This window comes from Triticum aestivum, chromosome 1B (assembly GCF_018294505.1).
Source record: "Triticum aestivum cultivar Chinese Spring chromosome 1B, IWGSC CS RefSeq v2.1, whole genome shotgun sequence".
Taxonomy (NCBI): Eukaryota; Viridiplantae; Streptophyta; class Magnoliopsida; order Poales; family Poaceae; genus Triticum; species Triticum aestivum.
This window is the reverse complement of record NC_057795.1, coordinates 185,873,507-185,888,987: the sequence shown is the minus strand read 5'-3', so window position 1 is coordinate 185,888,987 and position 15,481 is coordinate 185,873,507.

Sequence of the window (15,481 nt, the reverse complement as noted above, 5' to 3'; positions counted from 1 at the left end):
TCACCGAACCCGTACACTTTGGCAACCCTTGGGGGCGGTCACCGGAACCCGTAAAATTGCTCGGGGTGATCTCCACAACCTAATTGGAGACCCCGATGCTTGCCCGGAGCTTTACACCACAATGATTGAGCTCCGAACACCACCAACCGTCTAGGGCGCCCAAGCACCCAAGAGAAACAAGCTCAAGGGTACCAAGCACCCAAGAGTAATTAGCTTCTCAACTTGTAACTTCCACATATCATATGGAGAACTCAAACCGATGCACCAAATGCAATGGCAAGGGCACACGGAGTGCCCAAGTCCTTCTCTCTCAAATCCCACCGAAGCAACTAATGCTAGGGAGGAAAATGAGAGGAAGAACAAGAAGGAGAACACCAAGAACTCCAAGATCAAGATCCAAGGGGTTCCCCTCACATAGAGGAGAAAGTGATTGGTGGAAATGTGGATCTAGATCTCCTCTCTCTTTTCCCTCAAAAACTAGCAGGAATCCATGGAGGGATTGACAGTTAGCAAGCTCGAAGAAGGTCAACAATGGGGGAAGAACACGAGCTCAAAGGATAAGGTTCAATGGGGAAGAAGACCCCCTTTTATAGGTGGGGAAAAAACCAACCGTTATGCTCACAGCCCGCACCGAGCGGTAGTATCGCTTGACATCACGGTACTACCGCTAGGGGTAGGGGTACTACTGCTAAGGGTAGCGGTACTACTGCTTGCGAGCGGTACAAAAAAATTACATCCGTGCCTACCACCGCTGGACTTGTGACGAGTTTTTGGTCCCGAGGGGAAGTAGCCACGGAAGTAGCCGCAGTAGTACTGCTCCAAGCGGTAGTACCGCTCCCAAGGGCGGTAGTACCGCTCCCAAGGGCGGTAGTAAAAAATTACTTCCGCTCCTATCCGCGGTAGTACCGCTGCAGCCTTTTCAGAACACCAAAACTACCACAACTTCTGCATTCGGACTCCGAATTCGACGAAACCAAGTTTGTTGGAAAGCTAGCGACAAGGGCTAACACAATCCTGATAGAAATACCAATAATAAGCAAATGAGAAAAGGCCCAAAATAAAATGGTGAGAACCCTTCCTCAGATAAGACCGGTAAAACCTCCAACACCGAAAACATCATAGAAGACGCATGCAAACTCCATTTTCGATGAACTCAAGCTTGTTATCAAGATGACAATAAGCTCTAAGACTCACAAAGAGAACCAAACAAGAACCAAGAAACATGATGCAAGGATGCAATGGTTTGAGCTCTCGACGAACGATACGATCAAGCTACTCACTTGAGAGCCTCCCTTGATAGTACGGCTATCGATCCTATAACCCAGTCTCCCAACTACCACCATGAGACCGGTAAAATAGAAAACCTATCAAGGGCAAACCTTTGCCTTGCACATGATCGACTTGAGCTAGATGATGACGATCTTGTCCTTCGCAAGATGGACCACCTTTCTTGATTGCGTTGGGTCAATGGAGACTAGATGATTGCTCCCCCATACTCCACTATGGGTGAGCCACTCTTCGGCACTTCTTGAAACCAACACATGGACTTCAAGAAACCAACACATGGACTTCAAGAAATTCCTATGGACAAATCCTTCAAATATAACTCAATGCAACCATTAGTACATAGAGAATGTCATCAATTACCAAAACCACACATGGGGGGCACCGCATGTCCTTTCACTTGGCTACTCGGCCTAAAGCATCACGACTTCCGATGATCTCGGCCAGTGGAGCGGTGCAAACCACAATGATTGGATGCTCTTGAAAGTAAGGCTTCAACTTCTTGCCGGCGAAATGCACACCGTAGCACATCTTCTGGTAGTGGGGGTAGTTCTGCTTGGAGGTCGACAGTACCTCGCTTAGGTAATATACCGGTCTCTGGACAGGGAGCGCCTTGCCTTCCTCCTTGTGTTCGACTACTATAACTGTGCTGACTACCCGGCTAGTGGCGGCAATGTATAGGAGCATAGGCTCTTTGGGAGTCGGAGCCTCCAGCACAGGGGGAGTAGTCAACATCTTCTTCAACTCGAGAAATGCTTCATCCGCCTTGTGGTTCCACTCAAAAAAGGTGGTCTTCTTCATCAGTTGATACAAAGGGAGAGCCTTCTCGCCCGGCCGACTAATGAATCGGCTGATGGACGCCAAGCAGCCGGTGAACTTCTGCACATCTAACAGTTGGCGGGGGACTTCCATCCTCTCGATGGCTTTGATCTTTACAGGGTTGCACTCTATGCCGCGTTCAGAGACCAGGAAGCTAAGGAGCTGGCCGGTTGGTACTCCAAAGATGCACTTCTCTAGATTGAGCTTGATCTGGAATCGGCGCAGATTCTCAAAGGTTTCTTGGAGATCTTCCAACAGTGTCCCACGCTTTTCTGTCTTCACCACCACATCATCCACGTAGACGTGGGCATTCCTGCTGAGTTTCTTGAGGAGACACTTCTGCATGCAACGCTGAAAGGTGGCGCCGGCATTCCTTAAGCCGAACGTCATGGTCAGGTAGTAGAAGGCTCCAAACGGCATGATGAAGGCAGTCTTCAGTCTGTCTGCCGGGTTCAGCTTAATCTGGTGATATCCTGAATATGCATCTAAGAAGCTCAACAACTCGCATCCGGCTGTGGAGTCTATCACCTGGTCAATTCTTGGCAGAGCAAATGGATCTTTGGGGCAAGCTTTGTTGAGGCTTGTGTAGTCGATAAACATTCGCCACTGCTTGTTCTTCTTCAACACTAGGACCGGGTTCGCTAGCCATTCTGGAAAGAATACCTCCATAATGAAGCCGGCCGCTAGGAGTCGGGCTATCTCTTCTCCAACAACTCTTCTTTTCTCTTCTGACAAGCGGCGCAAGGGCTGCCTGATGGGTTTCACATCAGATCAGACATGTAACTTGTGCTGGGCGAATTCCGTCGGTACATCTGGCATGTCTTTAGGGGAAAATGCGAAGATGTCTCGATTCTCATGAAGGAAATCGATGAGCTCGCCTTCCTATTTGTTGTCTAGGTTTGCACCTATGACAACATGCCTCTCCGGATGCTCCGGGTCCAAAGGTATCCTCTTTGTTACCTTAGCCGGCTTGAACGAACCCTCAGCTTCCGACTCCTTGGGGTCGGGCGACATCTCTGGCTGCTTGCCGGCCATCGCCACAACCCGATCAAGGAGTCGCCTCTCAGCTGCGATCACCAGGGACTCGGCCAGCCGACTGCTCTCGGCCGCGCAGGCGGACGACTTCCCGCAGTCGCCGGCCACGGTCATAATCCCCTTTGAACTTGGCATCTTCATCTTGAGGTAGGCGTAGTGGGGGACCGCCATGAACTTGGCCAGAGCAGGTCGGCCAAGCAATGCTTGGTATGGGCTTTCAAGGTCCACCACTTCAAACCAAACTGGCTCTCGGCGAAAATGATCTTTGTCTCCAAAGAGGACATCTATCTGGATCTTGCCGATTGGGGAGCAAGAAAGGCCAGGTACAATTCCATGGAAAATAGTTCAGCTGCTTTGAAGCTACTTCTGCTTGATTCCTAATTTCTCCATGGTATCCTTGTATAGGATGTTGATGCTGCTGCCTCCGTCTATCAACATTTGGGAGAAGCGAGCGGCCTGCCTATCAGTGGCCAAGGTAGCACTCAGAACCAAGGCGTAGGAGCCCGGATTCGGCATCACCTCTGGGTGATCAGCTCTGCTCCAACTGATAGGCTTCTCGGACCAATGCATGAACTCTGGAGTATCTGATGCTACTGCATTTACTTCTTGCTGCTGCAACCGTCTGCTGCGCCGATCATCAGCCATACTGGTGAACACTACATAAGCTCCGTGATCTTCGGGGTATTCATATTGTACGGCGCCGACTGGCCTGGCCGCCAGCTGCTGGGGCGGCTGTGGAGGCGGCGGCCAGCAAGCGGAGGAGGAAGGAGGCCGTCTCCCTTGGCGATTCTGGTGAGCCAGTGGCATTTCCGGGTGGTATGGTTTGACGGCTTCGCACCGCTGTGGAACTTGCAGGGACCATCCAGAGTCTGCTCGTAAGAGAAGGCCAGCAACTAGTTGGACTTGCCGCCTTTCTGCCGCTTCGCCGGAGGCTGCCCCTCAGGCTGTTGGTCTTTGACTGTCGCAACCTGCCGACTGCTGGAAGTCGACTGCGGGGCCTTGCGCTTGTGATCATTCTGCTGCTGTCGCCGACTGGTGTCTCCAGCCGGAGTTCTAGGAGCTTGAGGGGCCACTTTGCCGGTTGCACTATATTGAATCTCTGTCTTCATGGAGGAGTCGGCCGTGGCATATTTGTCTGCAATGACCAGCAGCTCATCGAGGGTCTCTGGCTCGTCGCAGAGGAGCCTGTGCTTGAGGAGGGTGCCTTCTCTGCACCCGGTGGTGAAGTACTCGATAGCCTGCACCTCGTGCACGCCCTCGCAGGAGTTCTGAAGTTCGCCCCATCACGTGAGGTAATCGCGAGTCGACTCGTCTTGGCCTTGCACGCACAAGAAGAGTTGGCGTGGCTTGGGGGGTCGCTTGTACATGCTGGTGAAGTTGCGGATGAAAGCCTCGGTGAAGTCGACCCAACTGTTGATGCTGCGGGGCTTCAAGCTGTTCAGCCATGTCTGAGCCGTACCCTGGAGCATGAGCGGAACGTACTTCACGGCAACACGCTTGTTGCCGTTTGCTATGTTGACGGCTGTGGAGTAGTCAACTAGCCAATCTTCCGGCTTCACGGAGCCGGTGTACTTGGGCGTGTCTCGGGGGAGCGTGAACCCTTTGGGGAAGGGCTCGTCTCGAATGCGGGGTCCGAAGCAAGGTGGTCCCAATTCATCTTCTTCTTCCAGCGCCAGGGATCGGTGGAGTCGGTCGATCCGGTGGAGGGCGTCGTTCTCTCCGACTCCCTCTCGACGACCAAGGCGGTCGCCGAGATTCGGATGCTCAACGGGCGGCGGGGAGACTCATCTTTCTCTTCATGGTGGGGAGGCAGGTAGTCGCCCTGCCGTTCCACTACTCTTGGGCGGCCGTCTTGGTCGCGCTCGATGGTGATGCGAGTCCGACTGTGGCTGATAGTCGGATCCTTCTCTCTTCTTCTGCGAGCCACGCCAGTTTGCGTCCGAGACGTCGCGCCTTGATCTCGGCGGGGAGGTAGGTCGTCATTTTATCGTTGCGGCGCCTCCGTGCGGCAACCGGCTTCGTTTCTGTGCGGCAGCCGCTTTGAGGAGTCGCTGGACTCACTCGGTCATCAAGCGGCGCTCTTCGCCTTCGAAGTTGTCTAGTTCGTCCGCCGCCGCCTGGGCGGCGCGAATGTTCTCTGCAGGCGTGGCATACACGGGGCGATCAGCCCCGAACAGGTTGGCGATGGCCGCGCCGCGTTGTCGGACCGCGCCTAGGCGGCCCGGCCCAGTCAGGGCTGGCGAGCCGCCCACGGCGCGATCCATCTCACGTTGGTAGGCCTCCGACAAGCGTCTCATGCTTGCCAGCTTCTTCGCGCCTTCAACAAGCTGAAGGTGGCGTGCCTCCAGCGTCTCGGCGTCAGCGTCCTCCAGAATGGGTGCCGTCAGGTCTCACAGAGCCGCGTCGAGCGGGTCATGTGCTCCTTCACCGGAGTGCTCGCCATGACTAATAACGAGCACCTCCGTGATGGCGCTTCCGCCGCTCTCCTCGCGAGGGAGCGGCTCGTCGTAGATCACCACATTGGAGGGGAACGTGTCGAGCGACACGCTGTTGGAGTCGACCAGCATCGGGTCGGTGGAGCCTACGGACTCCAAGTCCACGGCAGGCTCGCCAGCGACGTGGAGATGGTCGAGGAGGCCCGTGAGGAGGCTTTCGGGGCCACCCGTGCCCGCATCGGATGCAGGCTCGTCGGAGATGCTAACCTCGCCAAGAAGGTCAGCGAGGCAGCTCGCCACGCAGGCGTCGTCGACGCTTTGCAGTGCGTCGGGGCAAGCGCCATCGGGCGTGCCGGGCTGGCTATGCTCGAGGGGAGGAAAAGGGTTCCCGTCCAGAGCAGGTCTCCGGACGACGGTGCACCTCGCCCCACGGTGGGCGCCAAATGTCGGGGGTTGGGTGCGACATATGCCAAAGGATGGCTTATCATGGTGGGAGCGAGTAGAACGTCGCCGGTGCCAGGAAATGGGATGAGGCGAAGGCATGCACGCCGGCGAATCTTACCCAGCTTCAGGGCTCTCTGGGGAGATAACACCCCTACTGCTGCTCTGCGGGGTCTCCGCATGATCACTAAGGCGTAGGGACTACAAAGTTGCTCCTAGAGCTGTATTCAGGAGGTAGAAGGAGGCAAGGCTAGCTCTCTTCCTCCTATATGATCTGGTCTAAGGCTAATGGATGCGAACCCTTTGCATGGGTGCCCCGGGGGGTTTATATAGGCCTACCCCCCGGGGGTACAATGGTAATCTGGCTGGGCGCGGGTCCCAGCCGTCTGTCTCACAGGCCGCCGTCTTCTCCGGCGACTGTTGGGGCCCGCCGACTTGCGGGCCCCGCCGGCGAGTCCGGCACTGTAGCCGTGATTCTGATGACGCAGGCTTGGTCACAGGGTCGTGGCAATAGTGCCGCCGTCTATCGGGCGATCACTGTCGTTACTTCCCGTCTTGTCTGGTTAATGGCGCGTGGGACCCGTGGGAGAGGCCGGCCGACTCTGGGGAGCCGGCTCCCACGGGGCCGCCTTCGGGGCGTATCCTCCGTCTTCTATGTTCTCACTGACTGGCAGGTCCGCCCTCTCTGAGCCGTACAGGTAGGCCATCGTGGCCACAGTGCGCCGCACACTATGGCTGAGGTCAGGCTGGCATGGCAACGGTGCCGGGCCACGCCGGAGATCTCTAGCGGTACGGCACACTGTAGCCATGCCGGCCCCTCGCAAGCAGGAGGTGACGGCCACGCCATGGTCATACCCGCCTCGCCTATCGCGACGAGTGTAGAGTCGTGGGCCGACTCTCCATAGTTGGCTCCTCCGGAAGTCGCCGGCCATGAGTCGGCTTATCTGGGAGTCGCCATCTGAGACTCAGCTCATCTGGGAGTCGCCATCTGAGACTCGGCTCATCTGGGAGTCGCCATCTGAGACTCAGCTCATCTGGGAGTCGCCATCTGAGACTCAGCTCATCTGGGAGTCGCCATCTGAGACTCGGCTTATCTGGGAGTCGCCATCTGAGACTCAGCTTTGAGGGGCGCGGCCTGCCCCGATGTCTTGAAAGGTTCTGGGGCTCGGGTTAGCCTACCCATGGCCCATTACTCCGACAACGTCGATGCAAGCTTTAACACCTATCCGAATGACTCTGAGTAGCAAACCGGATACGTATTGTGGAGCAACCATTTGGAATAGACCCAAGTGGAGCGTGGAAGCAGCATTTACAACATGAATTAGATATTTGCGAAGTACATACAGATCTGAATGTTGCAGACCCATTGACTAAAATCTCTCTCACAAGCATAACATGATCAAACCCCAGAACTCATTGAGTCTTAATCACATGATGATGTGAACTAGTTTAGTGACACTAGTAAACTCTTTGGATGTTGGTCACATGGCGATGTGACCTGTGAGTGTTAATCACATTGCGATGTGAACTAGATTATTGACTCTAGTGCAAGTGGGAGACTGTTGGAAATATGCCCTAGAGGCAATAATAAATTAGTTATTATTATTATATTTCCTTGTTCATGATAATCGTTTATTATCCATGCTATAATTGTATTGATAGGAAACTCAGATACATGTGTGGATACATAGACAACACCATGTCCCTAGTAAGCCTCTAGTTGACTAGCTCGTTGATCAATAGATGGTTATGGTTTCCTAACCATGGACATTGGATGTCATTGATAACGGAATCACATCATTAGGAGAATGATGTGATGGACAAGACCCAATCCTAAGCCTAGCACAAAGATCGTGTAGTTCGTATGCTAAAGCTTTTCTAATGTCAAGTATCATTTCCTTAGACCATGAGATTGTGCAACTCCCGGATACCGTAGGAATGCTTTGGGTGTACCAAACATCACAACATAACTGGGTGACTATAAAGGTGCACTACGGGTATCTCCGAAAGTGTCTATTGGGTTGGCAGATATCGAGACTGGGATTTGTCACTCCGTGTGACGGAGAGGTATCTCTAGGCCCACCCGGTAGGACATCATCATAATGTGCACAATGTGACCAAGGGGTTGATCACGGGATGATGTGTTACGGAACGAGTAAAGAGACTTGTCGGTAACGAGATTGAACAAGGTATTGGGATACCGACGATCGAATCTCGGGCAAGTACTATACCGCTAGACAAAGGGAATTGAATACGGGATTGATTGAATCCTCGACATCGTGGTTCATCCGATGAGATCATCGTGGAACATGTGGGAGCCAACATGGGTATCCAGATACCGCTATTGGTTATTGGCCGGAGAGTTGTCTCGGTCATGTCTACGTGTCTCCTGAACCCGTAGGGTCTACACACTTAAGGTTTGATGACGCTAGGGTTATAGGGAATAGATGTATGTGGTTACCGAATGTTGTTCGGAGTCCCGGATGAGATCCTGGACATCACGAGGAGTTCCGGAATGGTCCGAAGGTAAAGATTTATATATGGAAAGTTGCTGTTCGGGTTCCGAGAAAAGTTTGGTTTTTTCCGGTATTGTACCGGGAAGCTTCCAGAAGGTTCCGGAGGATTCCGGAGGGGTCCGGAGGTCCGGAAAATGTTCCACCACGTCCAATACAGCAGCATGGGCTGTAAGGGGGCGCCCTAGCGTTAATGGGCCAGGGGCACCAGCCCCCCCAAGGCCCATGCGCATGGGAGAGGGGAAACCCTAAGGGGAGGGCCTCCACTTGACTTGGGAGGCACTCCTCCCCCCCTTGGCCGCCGCCCCAACCCTAGATGAGATCTAGGGGGGCTATCCCCCTCTTTCCCCACCTATAAATAGTGGAGGGGTGGGAGGGCAGACGCACCCAAAGTTCTGGCGCAGCCCTCCCCCTCTCCCAAGTCCTCCTCCTCTCCCACGGTGCTTGGCGAAGCCCTGCAGGATTGCCACGCTCCTCCACCACCACCACGCCATCGTGCTGCTGCTGGATGGAGTCTTACCCAACCTCTCCCTCTCTCCTTGCCGGATCAAGGCATGGGAGATGTCACCGGGCTGCATGTGTGTTGAACGCGGAGGTGCCGTCCGTTCGGCACTAGGATCATCAGTGATTTGGATCACGACGAGTACGACTCCATCAACCCCGTTCACTTGAACGCTTTAGCTTAGTGATCTACAAGGGTATGTAGATTCACTCCCCTTTCCCTCGTTGCTAGATTACTCCATAGATTGATCTTGGTGATGCGTAGAAAATTTTGAATTTCTGCTACGTTCCCCAACACCCATCCCTCCAAGGTCCAAAAGAAGCAAGAAGCGGGCTGACAGCTTGGAAGATGTACATGTTCAGGTTCTGCCTGGGGATGGGGTCATGCAGCAGTCTGGACAGAACTTCATTACCTTAAGAAGATAGGCCAAAACGAATACCTTGGTCATGCACCTCCATAGAGATCACCAAACTTTCGGAGTTCATAGAGGTGTCGATCACAGCCATCTGTAGGTTAGGCAAAGAGTGTATATCCGACTGAGTGGAGCTAGAGCTATCAGAAGCAGTGATTGAATCGTTCCAGGCCTGAAACGCATTGTCAGTGATGTTATCTTCAGGGACCAAACCATGTTGCATGGTCAAACCTTGAACAGCCAGCCAAGCTTGATAGTTGACCAGGTGTGGTGGCATTGGCGGAAGGGGAGGAGCAGCAGGTGCAGGCCATGCAGGCCAAGCTGCATTGGCATTGCCCAAATGATTAGGAGCTTCGTTAGCTGCATCTCCATTGTTGCCAGCACCCGGGACACCATTCTGAACCAGCCAGTTATGCACTTCTTGCTGATAGAGCTGTTCGGCTGTAAGTTCAGGTCCAAATTGTGGGTGAGGGTTGCCATCAGGAGGCGGCTGCTCCTCGCCGGCCGCAGCAACCTCAGGGAGTAAGCCGTTCCAATCATTGCTGCGGAGAATGGAGATCTGAACGGTCCAGCAGTCACGAGCACCTCCCAATTGCTAGACAACGAAACTCTTGGGGATTAAACATAGACGGATAACTCTGGCTTTGAGGAGAATAAAACGACGATCTTGACGCGGATTGTACCAATTAACTAAAGAACCATACCCGCCCAGAGCTTTGTTGATATAGTAATCTGTCTGATAATCATATGGAAAACCAAACATCATAAGCCAGACCTCAGGGCCAAACGAGGTGGTACGTCTATTTAGAGCCTCATTATGCCGAACGAAGGTGATCAGCAAATCCTCATCTTCAAGTTCTAGCGGTGTATTGACAGCAGTTTCTCTCTGAAAGGAATCCATGAATCCAAAAACCCCAATACCCAAAGGGTGATCACTGACCTCAGTAGTAAACAACTGCGATTCATGGAGGAGGGCGACGATCTGGTTGAGGATGAATGCGCAGCGATGCAGAGGGACATAGTGGCTCGACTCTACAATGGCCAGGAAGTCGTGGTTCAACGACGCAATAGGGCCAACCACCATACCGCTGCGCACCAGGCGGTCCTCCGGGCCTGGCTGGATGGTGAACCCCGGAGGGAGGAAGGGCACCAGATTGAGCGGGTAGTTCACCATTGCAGGTGAGTGTGGGAAGGGAGGCGCAGGCAGAGCAGACTGCAATGGAGGAGGCGGCTGTGGAGAGGACGGTTGTGGCGATGGGACAGGGCAGAGGGATGCCGGTTGGGTTTCCAAGGAGGAAGCTGGAGCATGAATGGGGGCGGTGAGAGGCAAAGATGCCTTCAAAACCCATTTCCATTTTTGTTGAAATTTCAACTTGCGGCATGATTTAGCCACGTGTCCATAGAAACCACAGGCACTGCATCGGACGGTCTTCCTCTCGTTAGTGGTTTCGAGGCAGGGTGATGAGTGAGGACCCAAAAATCCGGATGAATTGATCACACTCGCCTTATTTGACTCGCACGGAGCCTGGTGGACAACGGTGGCACTTTTGGGGCATTCTGCAGTTTTATGATCCAGAGCCGAGCAGTTAATGCAGATTAGGCGTGCGTGGCAGGCAATCTTACCGTGGCCCCATTGAAGGCATCTAGAGCAGAGGTTGGCCCAATTAGTGGCAAGAGAATTGATTTCATGCAACGGATAATCAGCTTGCACTAAGTCAGCCTTGTGTCGTGCACTGAGGACCGAGGGCCACATGTCATGGGGTGGGGCATAAGTGAAAGCAGAACATAGATAACAAGTTGGTAGCGAGGGGTAAGGCAAATTCACCGGACATTTGAATTGTCCAACTAAAAGGCACTCAATGGCCATATCTTCCTTAGACTTCGCAAGGGATAAAAAATGATTCATTAATGCCAGGCGATCCGTTGGCGGAGCGGAAACCACGCTCTGCTTTAAAGGACGAGGAAATGAACCAAAATGAATTTGAATATTCTGCTAGGGAGCAATCAAAGTAGAAGCTTCATGATCGTGGGAGTTTGAGAAATTCCAATGCTTCACGTTGACAAGTTCAAATTTGCTCAACTCCATAACAGATGAATGATCCAAAGACTTATCCTTCTTTAAGAAATCCAAGGATGATGATAAAGCTATAGGCTTACGATCCCGGATATCACCCAACTCTTGATCAGCATGCCAATGGGAATCCGAATAGAACTTAGCGAAACAACCATTGAACAGGTGGAAATGACACACAAAGTCAGGCCAAACACGATCTTTAAGCCCATAGATGAAATGTCCCACTTTGTTGTTGGCCACAGAAAAACGAAATGATCGAGGGGTGAGTGAAATCACGTTGAAGCCCGAGCAAATCCCTCCAAGACAGCATTGAAGAGCAACCCCAACAGAATCAGTTGTGAGGGGGAAGGATGCCGACGAAAAGGAGACCACCAGGAAGAACTCCATGGTGTCTCGGGAGGGAGAGAAATGAACCGTAGACCCAAATCTTCTTCTCACCTGGTCTGCCAATTCCAAGCCCGGGGCAAAGTCCCAATGCAGAAGGCCTTCCATGGAGGATTAAACTAAAGGTCGCCATTGTTGGTGGGAAGCAGGTGGGAGAGGGGAGGAGAGGGGAGGAGAGGAGAGGGAGCCATTGAGAGATGCACTCTACAATCAAAGGCATCTCTCAATGACTTTAGAACACGTTATGAAACGGCTTGAGATTATTGAAAATAAAATTGCCAATGTTGAGTTGATTGAAAATTTGGATAACAAGATTCATAATCACATTACCCAATATGGATCTAGGGTTGGAGTTACTTTGAAAAATCTTAAAGAAAAAGAACCTATAGTCAATGAAAAAATAGATCTAGACTCTGCTAGAATCGGTAAACTAGAGGATATCATTACAAACTTAGGTTCCACGTTTTCCTCCATGAAAAACACTCCAAAACCCCCTACTAAAACTGCAAAGTTTATTTATGTTCCTAAAATAAGGGTGAATCTTCTAGTAAGGGAGACGAGGATCTCAAATCCATAAGTGTTCATCCCATTTGTCTCTCTATCGTTAAGGAACCTTTTGCTACCAACGAATTTCTTGAATTTTGCCTAAAGGTTTAGCCATTGCTAAAAAGGGAGAAACCCCTAGAGATCACAAGTGCTCTATTGATGAATTTAGTGCCAAAGATGGCACTCGTTAGATCTATCTTCGCTTTTATGCCTAGCTAGGGGTGTTAAATGATACCGCTAGTTGGGAGGCAACCCAATTTTCTTTGTGTTTTTTGTTTTTGTTTCTGTTTAGTAATAAATCTTGCATCTACCTTCTGTTTAGATGTGTTTTTATCTTTTAATTAGTGTTTTTGCCAAGTAGAACCTATAGGATAACCTATGATGATAGTTGATTTGATTCTGCTGAAAAACAGAAACTTTGCGCTCACGAAATTAGTTTTGTTAAATCACAGAAACTTTCTTTTGTGTTGATTCTGTTTGATGCTGATCAATAGACAAATTGTCCAGGATTTTCTATTTTTGTAGGATTTTCAGAGTTCCAGAAGTTTGTGTTAGTTACAGATCGCTACAGACTGTTCTGTTTTTGACAGATTCTGTTTTTCGTGTGTTGTTTGCTTATTTCGATGCATCTATGGCTAGTATTAAGTGGTATGAACCATAGAGAACTTGGAATACAGTAGGTTTAACACCAAAATAAATAAATAATGAGTTCATTATAGTACCATATGTGGTGGTTTTGTTTTCTTTCACTAACGGAGCTTATAAGATTTCCTGTTGAGTTTTGTGTTGTGAAGTTTCCAAGTTTTGGGTAAAGCTTTTATGGACTATGGAATAAGGAGTGGAAAAATCCAAAGCTTGGGGATGCAGAAGGCACCCCAAGATATTGAAGAATAGCCAAAAGCCTAAGCTCGGGGATGCCCCGGGAAGGCATCCCCTCTTTCGTCTTCGTTCATTGGTAACTTTACTTGGAGCTATATTTTTATTTGCCACATGATATGTGTTTTGCTTGGAGCGTCGTCTATTATATTAGTCTTTGCTTTTTAGTTTACCACAATCATCCTTGCTGTACACACCTTTTGGGAGAAGCCTATTTGATTAGAATTTGCTAGAATACTCTATGTGCTTCACTTATATCTTTTGAGGTTGATAGTTTTTGCTCTAGTGCTTCACTTTTATCTTTTAGAGCACGGCAGTGGGTTAATTTTATAGAAATCGCTAGTCTGTCATGCTTCACTTATATCTTTTTGAGAGTCTTTTAGAACACCATGGTATTTTCTATGGTTATAAAATTGGTCCTAGAATGGTAGGCATCCAAGTTGGGTATAATAAAAACTATCATAGGAAGTGAATTGGATGCTATGATCAATTTGATACTTGATAATTGTTTTGAGATATGGAGGTAGTGATATTAAAGTCACGCTAGTTGGGTGATTATGAATTCAAAGAATGCTTGTGTTGAAGTTAGCAAGTCCCATAGCATGCACGTATGGTTAAAGTTGTGTAACAAATTTGAAACATGAAGTGTACCTGGATTGTGCATCCTTATGAGTGGCGGTCGGGGATGAGCGATGGTCTTTTCCTACCAATCTATCCCCCGAGGAGCATGTGCGTAGTGCTTGGTTTTTGATGACTTCTAAATTTTGGCAATAAGTATATGAGTTCTTTTGACTAATGTTGAGTCCATGGATTATACGCACTTTTACCTTTCCACCATTGCTAGCCTCTTCGGTACCGTGCATTGCCCTTTCTCACCTTGAGAGTTGGTGCAAACTTCGCCGGTGCATCCAAACCCCGTGATACGATACGCTCTATCACACATAAACCTCCTTATATCTTCCTCAAAACAGCCACCATACCTACCTATTATGGCATTTCCATAGCCATTCCGAGATATATTGCCATGCAACTTTCCACCGTTCCGTTTATCATCATCGTGACATACTTTACTTTTGTCATATTGCCATTGCATGATCATGTAGTTGACATCGTATTTGTGGAAAAGCCACCATGCATTATTTTTCATACATGTGACTCTGGATTCATTGCACCATCCCGGTACACCGCCGGAGGCATTCATATAGAGTCATATCTTGTTCTAGTTTCGAGTTGTAATTCATATGTTGTAATCAATGAAAGTGTGATGATCATCATTATTAGAGCATTGCCCAAAAGAAAAAAAAGAAAAATAAGGGGGCCAAAAAAAAGGAAGGCCCAAAAAGAAAAAAAGGAAAAGAAAAAAAAAGAAAAAAAGAGAAGAAAATAAATAAAAAGGGCAATGTTACTATCTCTTTTTCCACACTTGTGCTTCAAAGTAGCACCTTGTTTTTCATATAGTGAGTCTCATAAGTTGTATTTTTCATACTAGTGGGAATTTTTCATTATAGAACTTGGCTTGTATATTCCTACAATGGGATTCCTCAAATGCCCTAGGTCATCGTGAGCAAGCAAGTTGGATGCACACCCACTAGTTTTCTTTTGTTGGGCATACATTTATACCTCTGGTGCATCCGTTGCATGGCAATCCCTACTCCTCATGTTGACATCAATTGATGGGCATCTCCATAGCCCGTTGATTATCCTCGTCAATGTGAGACTTTCTCTTTTTTGTCTTCTCCACACAATCCCCATCATCATATTCTATTCCACCCGTAGTGCTATATCCATGGCTCACTCTCATGTATTGCGTGAGGATTGAAAAAGTTTGAGATTATTTAAGTATGAAACAATTGCTTGGCTTGTCATCGGGGGTATAGAAGTTGGGAACATCTTTGTGTGACAAAAATGAAGCATAGCCTAACTATATGATTTTGTAGGGATGAACTTTCTTTTGCCATGTTATTTTGAGAAGACATGATTACTTTGATTAGTATGCTTGAAGTGTTACTATTTCTTTTATCAATATGAACTTTTATTTTAAATCATTTGGATCTGAACATTCATGCCACAATAAAGAAAATTACACTGAGAATTATGCTAGGTAGCATTCCACATCAAAAATTCTTTTTTATCATTCACCTACTCGAGGACGAGCAGGAA